Source organism: Hippopotamus amphibius, chromosome 11 (assembly GCF_030028045.1).
Source record: "Hippopotamus amphibius kiboko isolate mHipAmp2 chromosome 11, mHipAmp2.hap2, whole genome shotgun sequence".
Lineage (NCBI taxonomy): Eukaryota > Metazoa > Chordata > Mammalia > Artiodactyla > Hippopotamidae > Hippopotamus > Hippopotamus amphibius.
Genome location: NC_080196.1, coordinates 20749833 through 20771094, shown reverse-complemented (window position 1 = coordinate 20771094; position 21262 = coordinate 20749833). Strand labels below are relative to the sequence as shown.

Below are 21262 nucleotides of genomic sequence, written 5' to 3'. Positions count from 1 at the left end.
GGTGGTCCGATTCCTCCTGAATCACCTGAGCCTACTGCCCCGGCCCAGAACAGCTCCCCAGTGAGTATGTACTCACATGAATGGAAAGGAAGGGACAGATTCAACAATCCCCTTCAGTATTTGACAAGACAGTGGGTGTGGGTTTTGAAGGAAGAGAATGAACCGAAGGTGACTTGGAAGTCTAAGCCCAAAAGGCCAGCACAGAGGTGGCTGGGAATTAGAGAGAGTGTGGATGAATGAGCTCCTGTGAAGAAGGACAGACAGTGAGATCATGAGCTAGAGCAGAAAAAAGGATCACCATTTGGAACCTACAAATCTGTTGCTCAATTCCTGCTTTGCTGCTTAGCAGCTCTGGGACCTTAGAAACATTATTTTACTTCTCTGAGCCTCCACTATCTGAAAAATGCAAATCATGACACATACGTTTGTTGCCGAAATGGAACTGGAATATATGAAATCACCTCCGTAAATCTCCTAGTTTCATCATAAGGCTGCAACACACAAGGAGGTTTTCTACTCAGTTCAGTTTGTGTTTTTGGTAAGGAGGATGTCTTCAGTCAGGTCGAGCCGAGTGGAGATGTAGAGTGAAACAGAGAAGTGTGGACTGTAGACAAATGTGAGGACTCAGTCAGTCAGAGAAGTAACATTAACTGGACACCTCCTAAGTTTCTTTTGCTCGTAACGTGCCAAGGGAAGTATAAGACGGACTGAGATCTCTGAAGGTGGGAAGAGGCAGATTACTGAAACACAAAAAGGAAAAACAGCAGCAAAAGACCAGTACAACTCTGGGGTACTGCAGGCCAGAGTGTCCATCCACTTGCTGGGGGTCTACTGGACAGGGGTGGACTCCAGCATTCCTGGATGCGGACCTCTTCAGGCACAGCCTTGGTTTAAATGGAATGATTTACAGGTAGCATTGATTATATTCTTCAATAGCTGGAAACCAATGGACAAGCCTGGAAAATAATGTTTCATATTTTACTTTCCGTGCCAGATGTGCCAGGCACTGGCCCTCTTAGCGCAGTGGGCAGCGCGTCAGTCTCATAATCTGAAGGTCCTGAGTTCGAGCCTCAGAGAGGGCAGGTGTTCTGTATGTTTTAGTATCAGCAACACATACCTCCTGTGTTGGGGTCGTTGCTAAGATAGCCTTCTTCAGGCCTCAGAGACACAAACAGGCCTGGGACGGACCTGTGTCCTTGCCTGCACTGTGTGCTTCTTCCACACCTAACAATTGCTGCCAGCAAGGCACACGGTGCTTAGGAGAAGAAAGGGAATTTCCTGAGCCCTGGGGCCCTGGCCAGTCCCCCGGGGGTCTAGAAAAACTTGTGCCTCACATGGGGAAACCAACAGCAGTGGTAACGTCCATCCAGAGCTGCATTTTTGCATGCAAACTGATGAGAGCAGTTTGCGGGCTGGAATTATAAGCAGAAGCCCCCAGAACTCCTATCGCAAGTCTCACCCGCGGAGTCCACGCAATGCCCGGGACCCTTCCTACCTGGGGCTCCAGATGGCTGTCCCTCGGGACTTTCCAGCGCTGCGTGCATCTGGATGGAGGTGCTTCCCCAATTCAGGGGTATAGCAACCTCGGGCTTTACTCGTCTTCCTTAGTATTCTGTAATCTTTGTGAATTCCATGGACTCTCTCAAGTCTTGTTCAGTGAAGTTCAGAGGGGTTATTTTGCCAGTGAATGCTTCGACCCTTGAAACCAAAAGGAGGGCTTTCAGCAAAACACTCCTGTTACTGGACTCCTCTTTATTCATTCAAGAGTGAATAAAACCCCCAAATTCCCTTCGGCATGGAGCCACACCCCAGTCGATAGGAGCGGGAGAAACAGACAAGAGGCAAGTGAGAAAAGTGCATCACGAGCAGGGAAGGAGATGTGTGCTGAGGGGCACTCACTGGGCAGTGAAGGGGGTCGGGAGGGTGGAGGCGGCAAGGCCACCTTTCTGCAGGAGAGTCCGGAAAGTTATCGCTTTGAAGATGCCTTCTAGTCTCTCCTTTGCCACTTGCTGACATCCTTGTGCCCGAAGGTTTTCTAACGCAGCTCAGGTTCAGTCTTCAAGCAATGCTCCCTGTCCTCGGTCTATACACAAGGAAGGAAAAGCAGAAAAAAGCTGTGGAGGAGTGAGCACGAGGTACTAGACTGTGTTGGCCTTTCCATCTCAATACTCACGGTTTTTGGCTAGTGGGAGGGTGGACCTCCCACCCCTGTTTTCTGAACAGAGAGATGCTGCTGCAAAGAAGGCCTTTCCACTCGTGTGTAATTGAATTTTATGGGGCAGTTGGCCCGAGGAAAGAAAGAAGGCTGTTGAGGGACACCTAGAGAGACAGGCATACAACACAATTTGTGGGCCTGAGGTCTGAGTAGCCTGGGTCTGCGAGAGAACCAGAAAGACATAGACATTCAAAAAAAAAAAAGCTTGATTGTGGAACCAGGGAAATTCTTGGGAACACTCATGAAAGAAGAACAAGAGTAGGATCTTTGGGTAGTTCTTCCTTAAGGAGGGTCCTTACTCATCTGTCCCAAGCCAAACATCACAGTACCTGTGATGACAGTCCAAACCAGCACCTTTAGAAGTATCTCCGAAGGATGAAACCACCAGATGGTATTTAATTTCCACACAAGCAACCCAAGAGATACTTTTTCCTCTTTGCACAGGCAGCTTAAATATGGTTTAAGAGGGGGGGCAGGGGGGAATCCCAGCAGGGAATGCAGGAAACCTTTATCGACGTGAGTGATCAGATCCTGATGAGGGCCAAAAACCTTGAGACGAGGGCATCGTGATTGTGTCCTGCTGATCCGTGTACAGCTCTTGCACTTTGTTTTTCCCTGAAAGACTTCCCTCTCCCTCATCTTGAACTTAAGCTTATTCAGACACAAAGAAGTTTATGGGTGACGTTCTTAGAGACTCTGTGAATGGGTGGGTCTTCAGCAAACCCACCATTTGGTTAGGTCAGTGGCACACAGTCTTGAAATAAGATAGAAGCTGTGTTCCATTTTGACCCTCTTGTGGGAATTTGGAGACCCGGCTCTCTGGGCTAGTTTCCCAGTTGCCCACAGAGGGCCTTTCTTCACCTCTCAGCTCCTGACTAAGATATTTCCTCCTTTTGAATCGAACCTAGTAAGGTGCTTCTAGGCCCTCAGTCCCTGAATTAAGGATTACTTTACAGGGTCTCCTTGGTGGCCCAGTGCTTAAGAACCCACCTTGGAATGCGGGGGACAACAGTTCCATCCCTCTAGTCCAGGAACTAAAATCTCACGTGCTGCAGGGCAACTGATCCCCTGCGCCCGTGTTCGTGTTTGAGGAAGTGTCCGATGAAGTTGCTCGTTGTCAATTTCCTGTCTCTGCTCGAGAATTTAAGGATCTTTAGGCTCAAACCACTGCTTTGCCCTCACTGTGTCCTCAGTGCCTGGAGTTAAGGCATACATAGGGCTTCTGCTTGAAATGGAAGTGATAGGTACATGGAGCTAATAGGCAGACCAAATACAATTACTAGCTTTAAAAATGATTTTGTTAACTTCCAAACTGTTAGTCTCTGCATCTGTCCATTCATTTTGCCCTTTCTTTTTGCCTTACTTGTTTTGAATTTTATTGACGAATTTATAGTGTATAATTTTAATTTTTCCCAGCCAGAATTGTCTACTTTCTAATTCGTGGAAAAATGTAAGGGACCACGGATGTTTAGGACTTCTGTTATAAAACAGCCACGACTCCTAACACTTTGAAGTTGGGTGAAAACGAGAATCCAATTTAAAGCCCGTTTCCTTTTGCCTGTATTTCTTCTAACCATTTTCTTCTACGTGGGTTCTTAACTTCCACTTTCTTTCTCTCTTCAACAGTGAAGCCCAAAGATGTTCCCTCATCTCTTCTTCTAGGTGTTGGCATGAAGAGAACTGGAGGATTTGGAGGCTTGCGGGGATTCTAATAGCAGGTAGAGGACAAAGCTTTGACATCAACGCCGCTTAGAAGCTGGAGGGAGGAAGAGTAGACCTTGGTCATGTTGGGAATGATGACAATGCAGACAGTGTAGCAGCCTTTTCCGGATAATCGAGTATCTTGAAAACAGTTTATTCTTCACGGGACCAGTGACAAAATGGTGACATATGTGATTATACCTTGTAGGATCCCAACTATTTCTCCGTGGGTTTCTTGTAGGGAGTGGGGACTTGGAATACAGGCGACGAAAGATTAAAAAGGAATGAAATAAAGCCTCTTTCAGAACCACGTGCTAGAAATTGTACTACAGTTGTACTAATTTGTGCAAGTTGCTTGATGTAGCCTTGCAGCTACCCCATGCCTCTCTGCCTTTCTCCATTCTACCTTTATGGGGGACGGGTTCTGTGCCCCACAGGGTGCTGGGCTGGAGAGGCCGCAAGACTCATGCTACTGCTAATCTCAGGAGCTAAAAGAAGAAACCTCAGTCTCTTTATAGCTTATACTTTCTTTTTCATTCTCTTTCATTCTGGTTTCCGAAACTTTTTGCAAAATGTAACCTTGATTACATAAGCCTTGTGCCTGAATTTTTATCAAAGGATCTTAAACCGCCACAGTTTTCTCCCCAATGTACCTTCATGCGTGCAGGCTTTACACTCACTCTTTCTCTCCGTATCTATTTTACACACACACACACACACACACACACACACACACAATCACTGCCACTGAATGGGTGTATATCTGAACACAGGAATTTCTACCTCCATGCCTGTTCCTTCCACCCTGCTCATTCTTCATCTTCAGCCCTCAATGTGCATATTTTTTTCCTTCACTGTGATATGCTCTCGTGTCTTGTTTCCGATGGCTCTTGTCTGCAATATTATTTATGTTTCATTGTTCTATCCTATGCTGTGGATATGTCAGTCCTCAGGACCTGCCTCAGTAACAACGGAAAAATACCTTAAGGTTGGACAAGCCGTGAGTTTCCGTAGTGTAGTGGTCATCACGCTCGCCTAACACGCGAGAGGTCCTCGGTTCGATACCGAGCGGAAACAACTGGTGCTCTTTTGCCTTCCATCATGTGGGGAAAATCAGGTCACCGCCTCCCCTGAAAGGAACCAGTGATCATCCCCCTCCTGTTGGTTTGTCCTTTTCCTTTCGCTCCTAAGAAACAGAGAATCGTCCAAAGACTGTCCTGCTGCATTAGCCAGCTCTTCTGGGTGAGTCCTCCCAACTGGGATGTTTTCTTTCCCTTCCATCTCGGAAAATCTGGAACATGAAATTTTGAGGCACCAAGCTTTTCCCATGGCTACTCCCCCCACCCCCTTTGCCTTAGAAGGGGAGTAGGTACCAGCCATGCTCTTGGTTCTGGGCATCTTGGAGAAGGTGGGCATTTAGGAGAGTCTGAGGTTCAAGTGAATTATGAAGATGGTCCGCTGAAAACCTGGGGAAAGGACGCGTTCAGGGTGGGGGATTAGCTCAAGTGGTAGAGCGCTCGCTTAGCATGTGAGAGGTAGTGGGATCGATGCCCACATCCTCCAGCTTTTACCCTTCCAGCGGAGCATCTCTGGCCGATAACGGCAAATCCTCCAACCTGGAGAAACAAAGGAGAGAATTAGACACTTTGGATCCCTCTCTGGGCAAGGACAAAACAGGACAGCCCTGGCTTTCCTGGCCTTTGGAATGTACATCTCTCATTAATGAGACATTTAGCAGATAAAAAAAATCAACCATCACATTGAAAAAATACACAACCCCATGCACCGGTGGATCAAATGGACCTTATAAAGCACAATCACACTGAGCTTCTACCAAAGAATTGAGACAAAAGCAAGATCATATGCAAATTTAAGAAATCAGGAACAGTCAGAGTGAAGCAGAGGGACATTATGAAAACAGATGTTGTAAAAAAGCTTTATTTAGCTGTAAATGCCAAGGAGACTGAAAACAGTGAAACCAGAAGACCATCATTCCTTGTCCACACTTATGCCTCCAGCTCCAGAGTTCTGGGTGGTCCGATTCCTCCTGAATCACCTGAGCCTACTGCCCCGGCCCAGAACAGCTCCCCAGTGAGTATGTACTCACATGAATGGAAAGGAAGGGACAGATTCAACAATCCCCTTCAGTATTTGACAAGACAGTGGATGTGGGTTTTGAAGGAAGAGAATGAACCGAAGGTGACTTGGAAGTCTAAGCCCAAAAGGCCAGCACAGAGGTGGCTGGGAATTAGAGAGAGTGTGGATGAATGAGCTCCTGTGAAGAAGGACAGACAGTGAGATCATGAGCTAGGGCAGAAAAAAGGATCACCATTTGGAATCTACAAATCTGTTGCTCAATTCCTGCTTTGCTGCTTAGCAGCTCTGGGACCTTAGAAACATTATTTTACTTCTCTGAGCCTCCACTATCTGAAAAATGCAAATCATGACACATACGTTTGTTGCCGAAATGGAACTGGAATATATGAAATCACCTCCGTAAATCTCCTAGTTTCATCATAAGGCTGCAACACACAAGGAGGTTTTCTACTCAGTTCAGTTTGTGTTTTTGGTAAGGAGGATGTCTTCAGTCAGGTCGAGCCGAGTGGAGATGTAGAGTGAAACAGAGAAGTGTGGACTGTAGACAAATGTGAGGACTCAGTCAGTCAGAGAAGTAATATTAACTGGACACCTCCTAAGTTTCTTTTGCACGTAACGTGCCAAGGGAAGTATAAGACGGACTGAGATCTCTGAAGGTGGGAAGAGGCAGATTACTGAGACACAAAAAGGAAAAACAGCAGCAAAAGACCAGTACAACTCTGGGGTACTGCAGGCCAGAGTGTCCACTTGCTGGGTGTCTACTGGACAGGTGTGGACTCCAGCATTCCTGGATGCGGACCTCTTCAGGCGCAGCCTTGGTTTAAATGGAATGATTCACAGGTAGCATTGATTATATTCTTCAATAGCTGGAAACCAATGGATAAGCCTGGAAAATAATGTTTCATATTTTACTTTCCGTGCCAGATGTGCCAGGCACTGGCCCTCTTAGCGCAGTGGGCAGCGCGTCAGTCTCATAATCTGAAGGTCCTGAGTTCGAGCTTCAGAGAGGGCAGGTGTTCTGTATCTTTTAGTATCAGCGACACATACCTCCTGTGTTGGGGTCGTTGCTAAGATAGCCTTCTTCAGGCCTCAGAGACACAAACAGGCCTGGGACGGACCTGTGTCCTTGCCTGCACTGTGTGCTTCTTACACACCTAACAGTTGCTGCCAGCAAGGCACACGGTGCTTAGGCGAAGAAAGGGAATTTCCTGAGCCCTGGGGCCCTGGCCAGTCCCCCGGGGGTCTAGAAAAACTTGTGCCTCACATGGGGAAACCAACAGCAGTGGTAACGTCCATCCAGAGCTGCATTTTTGCATGCAAACTGATGAGAGCAGTGTGCGGGCTGGAATTATACGCAGAAGCCCCCAGAACTCCTATCTCAAGTCTCACCCGCGGAGTCCACGCAATGCCCGGGACCCTTCCTACCTGGGGCTCCAGATGGCTGTCCCTCGGGACTTTCCAGCACTGCGTGCATCTGGATGGAGGTGCTTCCCCAATTCAGGGGTATAGCAACCTCGGGCTTTACTCGTCTTCCTTAGTATTCTGTAATCTTTGTGAATTCCATGGACTCTCTCAAGTCTTGTTTAGTGAAGTTCAGAGGGGTTATTTTGCCAGTGAATGCTTCGACCCTTGAAACCAAAAGGAGGGCTTTCAGCAAAACACTCCTGTTACTGGACTCCTCTTTATTCATTCAAGAGTGAATAAAACCCCCAAATTCCCTTCGGCATGGAGCCACACCCCAGTCGGTAGGAGCGGGAGAAACAGACAAGAGGCAAGTGAGAAAAGTGCATCACGAGCAGGGAAGGAGATGTGTGCTGAGGGGCACTCACTGGGCAGTGAAGGGGGTCGGGAGGGTGGAGGCGGCAAGGCCACCTTTCTGCAGGAGAGTCCGGAAAGTTATCGCTTTGAAGATGCCTTCTAGTCTCTCCTTTGCCACTTGCTGACATCCTTGTGCCCGAAGGTTTTCTAACGCAGCTCAGGTTCAGTCTTCAAGCAATGCTCCCTGCCCTCGGTCTATACACAAGGAAGGAAAAGCTGAAAAAAGCTGTGGAGGAGTGAGCACGAGGTACTAGACTGTGTTGGCCTTTCCATCTCAATACTCACGGTTTTTGGCTAGTGGGAGGGTGGACCTCCCACCCCTGTTTTCTGAACAGAGAGATGCTGCTGCAAAGAAAGCCTTTCCACTCGTGTGTAATTGAATTTTATGGGGCAGTTGGCCCGAGGAAAGAAAGAAGGCTGTTGAGGGTCACCTAGAGAGACAGGCATACAACACAATTTGTGGGCCTGAGGTCTGAGTAGCCTGGGTCTGCGAGAGAACCAGAAAGACATAGACACTCAAAAAAAAAAAAAAAAAAAAAAAGCTTGATTGTGGAACCAGGGAAATTCTTGGGAACACTCATGAAAGAAGAACAAGAGTAGGATCTTTGGGTAGTTCTTCCTTAAGGAGGGTCCTTACTCATCTGTCCCAAGCCAAACATCACAGTACCTGTGATGACAGTCCAAACCAGCACCTTTAGAAGTATCTCCGAAGGATGAAACCACCAGATGGTATTTAATTTCCACACAAGCAACCCAAGAGATACTTTTTCCTCTTTGCACAGGCAGCTTAAATATGGTTTAAGAGGGGGGGGAGGGGGGAATCCCAGCAGGGAATGCAGGAAACCTTTATCGACGTGAGTGATCAGATCCTGATGAGGGCCAAAAACCTTGAGACGAGGGCATCGTGATTGTGTCCTGCTGATCCGTGTACAGCTCTTGCACTTTGTTTTTCCCTGAACGACTTCCCTCTCCCTCATCTTGAACTTAAGCTTATTCAGACACAAAGAAGTTTATGGGTGACGTTCTTAGAGACTCTGTGAATGGGTGGGTCTTCAGCAAACCCACCATTTGGTTGGGTCAGTGGCACACAGTCTTGAAATAAGATAGAAGCTGTGTTCCATTTTGACCCTCTTGTGGGAATTGGGAGACCCGGCTGTCTGGGCTAGTTTCCCAGTTGCCCACAGAGGGCCTTTCTTCACCTCTCAGCTCCTGACTAAGATATTTCCTCCTTTTGAATCGAACCTAGTAAGGTGCTTCTAGGCCCTCAGTCCCTGAATTAAGGATTACTTTACAGGGTCTCCTTGGTGGCCCAGTGCTTAAGAACCCACCTTGGAATGCGGGGGACAACAGTTCCATCCCTCTAGTCCAGGAACTAAAATCTCACGTGCTGCAGGGCAACTGATCCCCTGCGCCCGTGTTCGTGTTTGAGGAAGTGTCCGATGAAGTTGCTCGTTGTCAATTTCCTGTCTCTGCTCTAGAATTTAAGGATCTTTAGGCTCAAACCACTGCTTTGCCCTCACTGTGTCCTCAGTGCCTGGAGTTAAGGCATACATAGGGCTTCTGCTTGAAATGGAAGTGATAGGTACATGGAGCTAATAGGCAGACCAAATACAATTACTAGCTTTAAAAATGATTTTGTTAACTTCCAAACTGTTAGTCTCTGCATCTGTCCATTCATTTTGCCCTTTCTTTTTGCCTTACTTGTTTTGAATTTTATTGACGAATTTATAGTGTATAATTTTAATTTTTCCCAGCCAGAATTGTCTACTTTCTAATTCGTGGAAAAATGTAAGGGACCACGGATGTTTAGGACTTCTGTTATAAAACAGCCACGACTCCTAACACTTTGAAGTTGGGTGAAAACGAGAATCCAATTTAAAGCCCGTTTCCTTTTGCCTGTATTTCTTCTAACCATTTTCTTCTACGTGGGTTCTTAACTTCCACTTTCTTTCTCTCTTCAACAGTGAAGCCCAAAGATGTTCCCTCATCTCTTCTTCTAGGTGTTGGCATGAAGAGAACTGGAGGATTTGGAGGCTTGCGGGGATTCTAATAGCAGGTAGAGGACAAAGCTTTGACATCAACGCCGCTTAGAAGCTGGAGGGAGGAAGAGTAGACCTTGGTCATGTTGGGAATGATGACAATGCAGACAGTGTAGCAGCCTTTTCCGGATAATCGAGTATCTTGAAAACAGTTTATTCTTCACGGGACCAGTGACAAAATGGTGACATATGTGATTATACCTTGTAGGATCCCAACTATTTCTCCGTGGGTTTCTTGTAGGGAGTGGGGACTTGGAATACAGGCGACGAAAGATTAAAAAGGAATGAAATAAAGCCTCTTTCAGAACCACGTGCTAGAAATTGTACTACAGTTGTACTAATTTGTGCAAGTTGCTTGATGTAGCCTTGCAGCTACCCCATGCCTCTCTGCCTTTCTCCATTCTACCTTTATGGGGGACGGGTTCTGTGCCCCACAGGGTGCTGGGCTGGAGAGGCCGCAAGACTCATGCTACTGCTAATCTCAGGAGCTAAAAGAAGAAACCTCAGTCTCTTCATAGCTTATACTTTCTTTTTCATTCTCTTTCATTCTGGTTTCCGAAACTTTTTGCAAAATGTAACCTTGATTACATAAGCCTTGTGCCTGAATTTTTATCAAAGGATCTTAAACCGCCACAGTTTTCTCCCCAATGTACCTTCATGCGTGCAGGCTTTACACTCACTCTTTCTCTCCGTATCTATTTTACACACACACACACACACACACACACACACACACAATCACTGCCACTGAATGGGTGTATATCTGAACACAGGAATTTCTACCTCCATGCCTGTTCCTTCCACCCTGCTCATTCTTCATCTTCAGCCCTCAATGTGCATATTTTTTTCCTTCACTGTGATATGCTCTCGTGTCTTGTTTCCGATGGCTCTTGTCTGCAATATTATTTATGTTTCATTGTTCTATCCTATGCTGTGGATATGTCAGTCCTCAGGACCTGCCTCAGTAACAACGGAAAAATACCTTAAGGTTGGACAAGCCGTGAGTTTCCGTAGTGTAGTGGTCATCACGCTCGCCTAACACGCGAGAGGTCCTCGGTTCGATACCGAGCGGAAACAACTGGTGCTCTTTTGCCTTCCATCATGTGGGGAAAATCAGGTCACCGCCTCCCCTGAAAGGAACCAGTGATCATCCCCCTCCTGTTGGTTTGTCCTTTTCCTTTCGCTCCTAAGAAACAGAGAATCGTCCAAAGACTGTCCTGCTGCATTAGCCAGCTCTTCTGGGTGAGTCCTCCCAACTGGGATGTTTTCTTTCCCTTCCATCTCGGAAAATCTGGAACATGAAATTTTGAGGCACCAAGCTTTTCCCATGGCTACTCCCCCCACCCCCTTTGCCTTAGAAGGGGAGTAGGTACCAGCCATGCTCTTGGTTCTGGGCATCTTGGAGAAGGTGGGCATTTAGGAGAGTCTGAGGTTCAAGTGAATTATGAAGATGGTCCGCTGAAAACCTGGGGAAAGGACGCGTTCAGGGTGGGGGATTAGCTCAAGTGGTAGAGCGCTCGCTTAGCATGTGAGAGGTAGTGGGATCGATGCCCACATCCTCCAGCTTTTACCCTTCCAGCGGAGCATCTCTGGCCGATAACGGCAAATCCTCCAACCTGGAGAAACAAAGGAGAGAATTAGACACTTTGGATCCCTCTCTGGGCAAGGACAAAACAGGACAGCCCTGGCTTTCCTGGCCTTTGGAATGTACATCTCTCATTAATGAGACATTTAGCAGATAAAAAAAATCAACCATCACATTGAAAAAATACACAACCCCATGCACCGGTGGATCAAATGGACCTTATAAAGCACAATCACACTGAGCTTCTACCAAAGAATTGAGACAAAAGCAAGATCATATGCAAATTTAAGAAATCAGGAACAGTCAGAGTGAAGCAGAGGGACATTATGAAAACAGATGTTGTAAAAAAGCTTTATTTAGCTGTAAATGCCAAGGAGACTGAAAACAGTGAAACCAGAAGACCATCATTCCTTGTCCACACTTATGCCTCCAGCTCCAGAGTTCTGGGTGGTCCGATTCCTCCTGAATCACCTGAGCCTACTGCCCCGGCCCAGAACAGCTCCCCAGTGAGTATGTACTCACATGAATGGAAAGGAAGGGACAGATTCAACAATCCCCTTCAGTATTTGACAAGACAGTGGATGTGGGTTTTGAAGGAAGAGAATGAACCGAAGGTGACTTGGAAGTCTAAGCCCAAAAGGCCAGCACAGAGGTGGCTGGGAATTAGAGAGAGTGTGGATGAATGAGCTCCTGTGAAGAAGGACAGACAGTGAGATCATGAGCTAGGGCAGAAAAAAGGATCACCATTTGGAATCTACAAATCTGTTGCTCAATTCCTGCTTTGCTGCTTAGCAGCTCTGGGACCTTAGAAACATTATTTTACTTCTCTGAGCCTCCACTATCTGAAAAATGCAAATCATGACACATACGTTTGTTGCCGAAATGGAACTGGAATATATGAAATCACCTCCGTAAATCTCCTAGTTTCATCATAAGGCTGCAACACACAAGGAGGTTTTCTACTCAGTTCAGTTTGTGTTTTTGGTAAGGAGGATGTCTTCAGTCAGGTCGAGCCGAGTGGAGATGTAGAGTGAAACAGAGAAGTGTGGACTGTAGACAAATGTGAGGACTCAGTCAGTCAGAGAAGTAATATTAACTGGACACCTCCTAAGTTTCTTTTGCACGTAACGTGCCAAGGGAAGTATAAGACGGACTGAGATCTCTGAAGGTGGGAAGAGGCAGATTACTGAGACACAAAAAGGAAAAACAGCAGCAAAAGACCAGTACAACTCTGGGGTACTGCAGGCCAGAGTGTCCACTTGCTGGGTGTCTACTGGACAGGTGTGGACTCCAGCATTCCTGGATGCGGACCTCTTCAGGCGCAGCCTTGGTTTAAATGGAATGATTTACAGGTAGCATTGATTATATTCTTCAATAGCTGGAAACCAATGGATAAGCCTGGAAAATAATGTTTCATATTTTACTTTCCGTGCCAGATGTGCCAGGCACTGGCCCTCTTAGCGCAGTGGGCAGCGCGTCAGTCTCATAATCTGAAGGTCCTGAGTTCGAGCTTCAGAGAGGGCAGGTGTTCTGTATCTTTTAGTATCAGCGACACATACCTCCTGTGTTGGGGTCGTTGCTAAGATAGCCTTCTTCAGGCCTCAGAGACACAAACAGGCCTGGGACGGACCTGTGTCCTTGCCTGCACTGTGTGCTTCTTACACACCTAACAGTTGCTGCCAGCAAGGCACACGGTGCTTAGGCGAAGAAAGGGAATTTCCTGAGCCCTGGGGCCCTGGCCAGTCCCCCGGGGGTCTAGAAAAACTTGTGCCTCACATGGGGAAACCAACAGCAGTGGTAACGTCCATCCAGAGCTGCATTTTTGCATGCAAACTGATGAGAGCAGTGTGCGGGCTGGAATTATAAGCAGAAGCCCCCAGAACTCCTATCTCAAGTCTCACCCGCGGAGTCCACGCAATGCCCGGGACCCTTCCTACCTGGGGCTCCAGATGGCTGTCCCTCGGGACTTTCCAGCACTGCGTGCATCTGGATGGAGGTGCTTCCCCAATTCAGGGGTATAGCAACCTCGGGCTTTACTCGTCTTCCTTAGTATTCTGTAATCTTTGTGAATTCCATGGACTCTCTCAAGTCTTGTTTAGTGAAGTTCAGAGGGGTTATTTTGCCAGTGAATGCTTCGACCCTTGAAACCAAAAGGAGGGCTTTCAGCAAAACACTCCTGTTACTGGACTCCTCTTTATTCATTCAAGAGTGAATAAAACCCCCAAATTCCCTTCGGCATGGAGCCACACCCCAGTCGGTAGGAGCGGGAGAAACAGACAAGAGGCAAGTGAGAAAAGTGCATCACGAGCAGGGAAGGAGATGTGTGCTGAGGGGCACTCACTGGGCAGTGAAGGGGGTCGGGAGGGTGGAGGCGGCAAGGCCACCTTTCTGCAGGAGAGTCCGGAAAGTTATCGCTTTGAAGATGCCTTCTAGTCTCTCCTTTGCCACTTGCTGACATCCTTGTGCCCGAAGGTTTTCTAACGCAGCTCAGGTTCAGTCTTCAAGCAATGCTCCCTGCCCTCGGTCTATACACAAGGAAGGAAAAGCTGAAAAAAGCTGTGGAGGAGTGAGCACGAGGTACTAGACTGTGTTGGCCTTTCCATCTCAATACTCACGGTTTTTGGCTAGTGGGAGGGTGGACCTCCCACCCCTGTTTTCTGAACAGAGAGATGCTGCTGCAAAGAAAGCCTTTCCACTCGTGTGTAATTGAATTTTATGGGGCAGTTGGCCCGAGGAAAGAAAGAAGGCTGTTGAGGGTCACCTAGAGAGACAGGCATACAACACAATTTGTGGGCCTGAGGTCTGAGTAGCCTGGGTCTGCGAGAGAACCAGAAAGACATAGACACTCAAAAAAAAAAAAAAAAAAAAAAAGCTTGATTGTGGAACCAGGGAAATTCTTGGGAACACTCATGAAAGAAGAACAAGAGTAGGATCTTTGGGTAGTTCTTCCTTAAGGAGGGTCCTTACTCATCTGTCCCAAGCCAAACATCACAGTACCTGTGATGACAGTCCAAACCAGCACCTTTAGAAGTATCTCCGAAGGATGAAACCACCAGATGGTATTTAATTTCCACACAAGCAACCCAAGAGATACTTTTTCCTCTTTGCACAGGCAGCTTAAATATGGTTTAAGAGGGGGGGCAGGGGGGAATCCCAGCAGGGAATGCAGGAAACCTTTATCGACGTGAGTGATCAGATCCTGATGAGGGCCAAAAACCTTGAGACGAGGGCATCGTGATTGTGTCCTGCTGATCCGTGTACAGCTCTTGCACTTTGTTTTTCCCTGAACGACTTCCCTCTCCCTCATCTTGAACTTAAGCTTATTCAGACACAAAGAAGTTTATGGGTGACGTTCTTAGAGACTCTGTGAATGGGTGGGTCTTCAGCAAACCCACCATTTGGTTGGGTCAGTGGCACACAGTCTTGAAATAAGATAGAAGCTGTGTTCCATTTTGACCCTCTTGTGGGAATTGGGAGACCCGGCTGTCTGGGCTAGTTTCCCAGTTGCCCACAGAGGGCCTTTCTTCACCTCTCAGCTCCTGACTAAGATATTTCCTCCTTTTGAATCGAACCTAGTAAGGTGCTTCTAGGCCCTCAGTCCCTGAATTAAGGATTACTTTACAGGGTCTCCTTGGTGGCCCAGTGCTTAAGAACCCACCTTGGAATGCGGGGGACAACAGTTCCATCCCTCTAGTCCAGGAACTAAAATCTCACGTGCTGCAGGGCAACTGATCCCCTGCGCCCGTGTTCGTGTTTGAGGAAGTGTCCGATGAAGTTGCTCGTTGTCAATTTCCTGTCTCTGCTCTAGAATTTAAGGATCTTTAGGCTCAAACCACTGCTTTGCCCTCACTGTGTCCTCAGTGCCTGGAGTTAAGGCATACATAGGGCTTCTGCTTGAAATGGAAGTGATAGGTACATGGAGCTAATAGGCAGACCAAATACAATTACTAGCTTTAAAAATGATTTTGTTAACTTCCAAACTGTTAGTCTCTGCATCTGTCCATTCATTTTGCCCTTTCTTTTTGCCTTACTTGTTTTGAATTTTATTGACGAATTTATAGTGTATAATTTTAATTTTTCCCAGCCAGAATTGTCTACTTTCTAATTCGTGGAAAAATGTAAGGGACCACGGATGTTTAGGACTTCTGTTATAAAACAGCCACGACTCCTAACACTTTGAAGTTGGGTGAAAACGAGAATCCAATTTAAAGCCCGTTTCCTTTTGCCTGTATTTCTTCTAACCATTTTCTTCTACGTGGGTTCTTAACTTCCACTTTCTTTCTCTCTTCAACAGTGAAGCCCAAAGATGTTCCCTCATCTCTTCTTCTAGGTGTTGGCATGAAGAGAACTGGAGGATTTGGAGGCTTGCGGGGATTCTAATAGCAGGTAGAGGACAAAGCTTTGACATCAACGCCGCTTAGAAGCTGGAGGGAGGAAGAGTAGACCTTGGTCATGTTGGGAATGATGACAATGCAGACAGTGTAGCAGCCTTTTCCGGATAATCGAGTATCTTGAAAACAGTTTATTCTTCACGGGACCAGTGACAAAATGGTGACATATGTGATTATACCTTGTAGGATCCCAACTATTTCTCCGTGGGTTTCTTGTAGGGAGTGGGGACTTGGAATACAGGCGACGAAAGATTAAAAAGGAATGAAATAAAGCCTCTTTCAGAACCACGTGCTAGAAATTGTACTACAATTGTACTAATTTGTGCAAGTTGCTTGATGTAGCCTTGCAGCTACCCCATGCCTCTCTGCCTTTCTCCATTCTACCTTTATGGGGGACGGGTTCTGTGCCCCACAGGGTGCTGGGCTGGAGAGGCCGCAAGACTCATGCTACTGCTAATCTCAGGAGCTAAAAGAAGAAACCTCAGTCTCTTCATAGCTTATACTTTCTTTTTCATTCTCTTTCATTCTGGTTTCCGAAACTTTTTGTAAAATGTAACCTTGATTAGGTAAACCTTGTGCCTGAATTTTTATCAAAGGATCTTAAACCGCCACAGTTTTCTCCCCAATGTACCTTCATGCGTGCAGGCTTTACACTCACTCTTTCTCTCCGTATCTATTTTACACACACACACACACACACACACAATCACTGCCACTGAATGGGTGTATATCTGAACACAGGAATTTCTACCTCCGTGCCTGTTCCTTCCACCCTGCTCATTCTTCATCTTCAGCCCTCAATGTGCATACTTTTTTCCTTCACTGTGATATGCTCTCGTGTCTTGTTTCCGATGGCTCTTGTCTGCAATATTATTTATGTTTCATTGTTCTGTCCTATGCTGTGGATATGTCAGTCCTCAGGACCTGCCTCAGTAACAACGGAAAAATACCTTAAGGTTGGACAAGCTGTGAGTTTCCGTAGTGTAGTGGTCATCACGCTCGCCTAACACGCGAGAGGTCCTCGGTTCGATACCGAGCGGAAACAACTGGTGCTCTTTTGCCTTCCATCATGTGGGGAAAATCAGGTCACCGCCTCCCCTGAAAGGAACCAGTGATCATCCCCCTCCTGTTGGTTTGTCCTTTTCCTTTCGCTCCTAAGAAACAGAGAATCGTCCAAAGACTGTCCTGCTGCATTAGCCAGCTCTTCTGGGTGAGTCCTCCCAACTGGGATGTTTTCTTTCCCTTCCATCTCGGAAAATCTGGAACATGAAATTTTGAGGCGCCAAGCTTTTCCCATGGCTACTCCCCCCACCCCCTTTGCCTTAGAAGGGGAGTAGGTACCAGCCATGCTCTTGGTTCTGGGCATCTTGGAGAAGGTGGGCATTTAGGAGAGTCTGAGGTTCAAGTGAATAATGAAGATGGCCCGCTGAAAACCTGGGGAAAGGACATGTTCAGGGTGGGGGATTAGCTCAAGTGGTAGAGCGCTCGCTTAGCATGTGAGAGGTAGTGGGATCGATGCCCACATCCTCCAGCTTTTACCCTTTCAGCGGAGCATCTCGGGCTGATAACGGCAAATCCTCCAGCCTGGAGAAACAAAGGAGAGAATTAGACACTTTGGATCCCTCTCTGGGCAAGGACAAAACAGGACAGCCCTGGCTTTCCTGGCCTTTGGAATGTACATCTCTCATTAATGAGACATTTAGCAGATAAAAAAAATCGACCATCACATTGAAAAAATACACAACCCCATGCACCGGTGGATCAAGTTGACCTTATAAAGCACAATCACACTGAGCTTCTACCAAAGAATTGAGACAAAAGCAAGATCATATGCAAATTTAAGAAATCAAGAACAGTCAGAGTGAAGCAGAGGGACATTATGAAAACAGATGTTGTAAAAAAGCTTTATTTAGCTGTAAATGCCAAGGAGACTGAAAACAGTGAAACCAGAAGACCATCATTCCTTGTCCACACTTATGCCTCCAGCTCCAGAGTTCTGGGTGGTCCGATTCCTCCTGAATCACCTGAGCCTACTGCCCCGGCCCAGAACAGCTCCCCAGTGAGTATGTACTCACATGAATGGAAAGGAAGGGACAGATTCAACAATCCCCTTCAGTATTTGACAAGACAGTGGATGTGGGTTTTGAAGGAAGAGAATGAACCGAAGGTGACTTGGAAGTCTAAGCCCAAAAGGCCAGCACAGAGGTGGCTGGGAATTAGAGAGAGTGTGGATGAATGAGCTCCTGTGAAGAAGGACAGACAGTGAGATCATGAGCTAGGGCAGAAAAAAGGATCACCATTTGGAATCTACAAATCTGTTGCTCAATTCCTGCTTTGCTGCTTAGCAGCTCTGGGACCTTAGAAACATTATTTTACTTCTCTGAGCCTCCACTATCTGAAAAATGCAAATCATGACACATACGTTTGTTGCCGAAATGGAACTGGAATATATGAAATCACCTCCGTAAATCTCCTAGTTTCATCATAAGGCTGCAACACACAAGGAGGTTTTCTACTCAGTTCAGTTTGTGTTTTTGGTAAGGAGGATGTCTTCAGTCAGGTCGAGCCGAGTGGAGATGTAGAGTGAAACAGAGAAGTGTGGACTGTAGACAAATGTGAGGACTCAGTCAGTCAGAGAAGTAATATTAACTGGACACCTCCTAAGTTTCTTTTGCACGTAACGTGCCAAGGGAAGTATAAGACGGACTGAGATCTCTGAAGGTGGGAAGAGGCAGATTACTGAGACACAAAAAGGAAAAACAGCAGCAAAAGACCAGTACAACTCTGGGGTACTGCAGGCCAGAGTGTCCACTTGCTGGGTGTCTACTGGACAGGTGTGGACTCCAGCATTCCTGGATGCGGACCTCTTCAGGCGCAGCCTTGGTTTAAATGGAATGATTTACAGGTAGCATTGATTATATTCTTCAATAGCTGGAAACCAATGGATAAGCCTGGAAAATAATGTTTCATATTTTACTTTCCGTGCCAGATGTGCCAGGCACTGGCCCTCTTAGCGCAGTGGGCAGCGCGTCAGTCTCATAATCTGAAGGTCCTGAGTTCGAGCTTCAGAGAGGGCAGGTGTTCTGTATCTTTTAGTATCAGCGACACATACCTCCTGTGTTGGGGTCGTTGCTAAGATAGCCTTCTTCAGGCCTCAGAGACACAAACAGGCCTGGGACGGACCTGTGTCCTTGCCTGCACTGTGTGCTTCTTACACACCTAACAGTTGCTGCCAGCAAGGCACACGGTGCTTAGGCGAAGAAAGGGAATTTCCTGAGCCCTGGGGCCCTGGCCAGTCCCCCGGGGGTCTAGAAAAACTTGTGCCTCACATGGGGAAACCAACAGCAGTGGTAACGTCCATCCAGAGCTGCATTTTTGCATGCAAACTGATGAGAGCAGTGTGCGGGCTGGAATTATAAGCAGAAGCCCCCAGAACTCCTATCTCAAGTCTCACCCGCGGAGTCCACGCAATGCCCGGGACCCTTCCTACCTGGGGCTCCAGATGGCTGTCCCTCGGGACTTTCCAGCACTGCGTGCATCTGGATGGAGGTGCTTCCCCAATTCAGGGGTATAGCAACCTCGGGCTTTACTCGTCTTCCTTAGTATTCTGTAATCTTTGTGAATTCCATGGACTCTCTCAAGTCTTGTTTAGTGAAGTTCAGAGGGGTTATTTTGCCAGTGAATGCTTCGACCCTTGAAACCAAAAGGAGGGCTTTCAGCAAAACACTCCTGTTACTGGACTCCTCTTTATTCATTCAAGAGTGAATAAAACCCCCAAATTCCCTTCGGCATGGAGCCACACCCCAGTCGGTAGGAGCGGGAGAAACAGACAAGAGGCAAGTGAGAAAAGTGCATCACGAGCAGGGAAGGAGATGTGTGCTGAGGGGCACTCACTGGGCAGTGAAGGGGGTCGGGAGGGTGGAGGCGGCAAGGCCACCTTTCTGCAGGAGAGTCCGGAAAGTTATCGCTTTGAAGATGCCTTCTAGTCTCTCCTTTGCCACTTGCTGACATCCTTGTGCCCGAAGGTTTTCTAACGCAGCTCAGGTTCAGTCTTCAAGCAATGCTCCCTGCCCTCGGTCTATACACAAGGAAGGAAAAGCTGAAAAAAGCTGTGGAGGAGTGAGCACGAGGTACTAGACTGTGTTGGCCTTTCCATCTCAATACTCACGGTTTTTGGCTAGTGGGAGGGTGGACCTCCCACCCCTGTTTTCTGAACAGAGAGATGCTGCTGCAAAGAAAGCCTTTCCACTCGTGTGTAATTGAATTTTATGGGGCAGTTGGCCCGAGGAAAGAAAGAAGGCTGTTGAGGGTCACCTAGAGAGACAGGCATACAACACAATTTGTGGGCCTGAGGTCTGAGTAGCCTGGGTCTGCGAGAGAACCAGAAAGACATAGACACTCAAAAAAAAAAAAAAAAAAAAAAAGCTTGATTGTGGAACCAGGGAAATTCTTGGGAACACTCATGAAAGAAGAACAAGAGTAGGATCTTTGGGTAGTTCTTCCTTAAGGAGGGTCCTTACTCATCTGTCCCAAGCCAAACATCACAGTACCTGTGATGACAGTCCAAACCAGCACCTTTAGAAGTATCTCCGAAGGATGAAACCACCAGATGGTATTTAATTTCCACACAAGCAACCCAAGAGATACTTTTTCCTCTTTGCACAGGCAGCTTAAATATGGTTTAAGAGGGGGGGCAGGGGGGAATCCCAGCAGGGAATGCAGGAAACCTTTATCGACGTGAGTGATCAGATCCTGATGAGGGCCAAAAACCTTGAGACGAGGGCATCGTGATTGTGTCCTGCTGATCCGTGTACAGCTCTTGCACTTTGTTTTTCCCTGAACGACTTCCCTCTCCCTCATCTTGAACTTAAGCTTATTCAGACACAAAGAAGTTTATGGGTGACGTTCTTAGAGACTCTGTGAATGGGTGGGTCTTCAGCAAACCCACCATTTGGTTGGGTCAGTGGCACACAGTCTTGAAATAAGATAGAAGCTGTGTTCCATTTTGACCCTCTTGTGGGAATTGGGAGACCCGGCTGTCTGGGCTAGTTTCCCAGTTGCCCACAGAGGGCCTTTCTTCACCTCTCAGCTCCTGACTAAGATATTTCCTCCTTTTGAATCGAACCTAGTAAGGTGCTTCTAGGCCCTCAGTCCCTGAATTAAGGATTACTTTACAGGGTCTCCTTGGTGGCCCAGTGCTTAAGAACCCACCTTGGAATGCGGGGGACAACAGTTCCATCCCTCTAGTCCAGGAACTAAAATCTCACGTGCTGCAGGGCAACTGATCCCCTGCGCCCGTGTTCGTGTTTGAGGAAGTGTCCGATGAAGTTGCTCGTTGTCAATTTCCTGTCTCTGCTCTAGAATTTAAGGATCTTTAGGCTCAAACCACTGCTTTGCCCTCACTGTGTCCTCAGTG

The 21262-nt window shown here is 47.1% G+C and overlaps 10 non-coding genes across 10 annotated transcripts; all 10 read left to right on the top strand.

Annotated features, from left to right (window-relative positions):
• Positions 1-1009: 1009 nt before the first annotated feature.
• On the top strand, positions 1010-1082 carry TRNAM-CAU (transfer RNA methionine (anticodon CAU)). Its single transcript has one exon. It is a non-coding gene; the product is annotated as a tRNA-Met (tRNA).
• A 3838-nt stretch (positions 1083-4920) lies between these two features.
• Positions 4921-4993, top strand: TRNAV-AAC (transfer RNA valine (anticodon AAC)). The gene has a single exon. It is a non-coding gene; the product is annotated as a tRNA-Val (tRNA).
• A 413-nt stretch (positions 4994-5406) lies between these two features.
• On the top strand, positions 5407-5479 carry TRNAA-AGC (transfer RNA alanine (anticodon AGC)). The gene has a single exon. It is a non-coding gene; the product is annotated as a tRNA-Ala (tRNA).
• Positions 5480-6952: 1473 nt separating this feature from the next.
• On the top strand, positions 6953-7025 carry TRNAM-CAU (transfer RNA methionine (anticodon CAU)). The gene has a single exon. It is a non-coding gene; the product is annotated as a tRNA-Met (tRNA).
• A 3849-nt stretch (positions 7026-10874) lies between these two features.
• TRNAV-AAC (transfer RNA valine (anticodon AAC)) lies at positions 10875-10947 on the top strand. Its single transcript has one exon. It is a non-coding gene; the product is annotated as a tRNA-Val (tRNA).
• A 413-nt stretch (positions 10948-11360) lies between these two features.
• Positions 11361-11433, top strand: TRNAA-AGC (transfer RNA alanine (anticodon AGC)). The gene has a single exon. It is a non-coding gene; the product is annotated as a tRNA-Ala (tRNA).
• A 1473-nt stretch (positions 11434-12906) lies between these two features.
• TRNAM-CAU (transfer RNA methionine (anticodon CAU)) lies at positions 12907-12979 on the top strand. The gene has a single exon. It is a non-coding gene; the product is annotated as a tRNA-Met (tRNA).
• A 3839-nt stretch (positions 12980-16818) lies between these two features.
• Positions 16819-16891, top strand: TRNAV-AAC (transfer RNA valine (anticodon AAC)). The gene has a single exon. It is a non-coding gene; the product is annotated as a tRNA-Val (tRNA).
• Positions 16892-17304: 413 nt separating this feature from the next.
• On the top strand, positions 17305-17377 carry TRNAA-AGC (transfer RNA alanine (anticodon AGC)). The gene has a single exon. It is a non-coding gene; the product is annotated as a tRNA-Ala (tRNA).
• A 1473-nt stretch (positions 17378-18850) lies between these two features.
• TRNAM-CAU (transfer RNA methionine (anticodon CAU)) lies at positions 18851-18923 on the top strand. Its single transcript has one exon. It is a non-coding gene; the product is annotated as a tRNA-Met (tRNA).
• The last annotated feature ends 2339 nt before the right edge of the window (positions 18924-21262 follow it).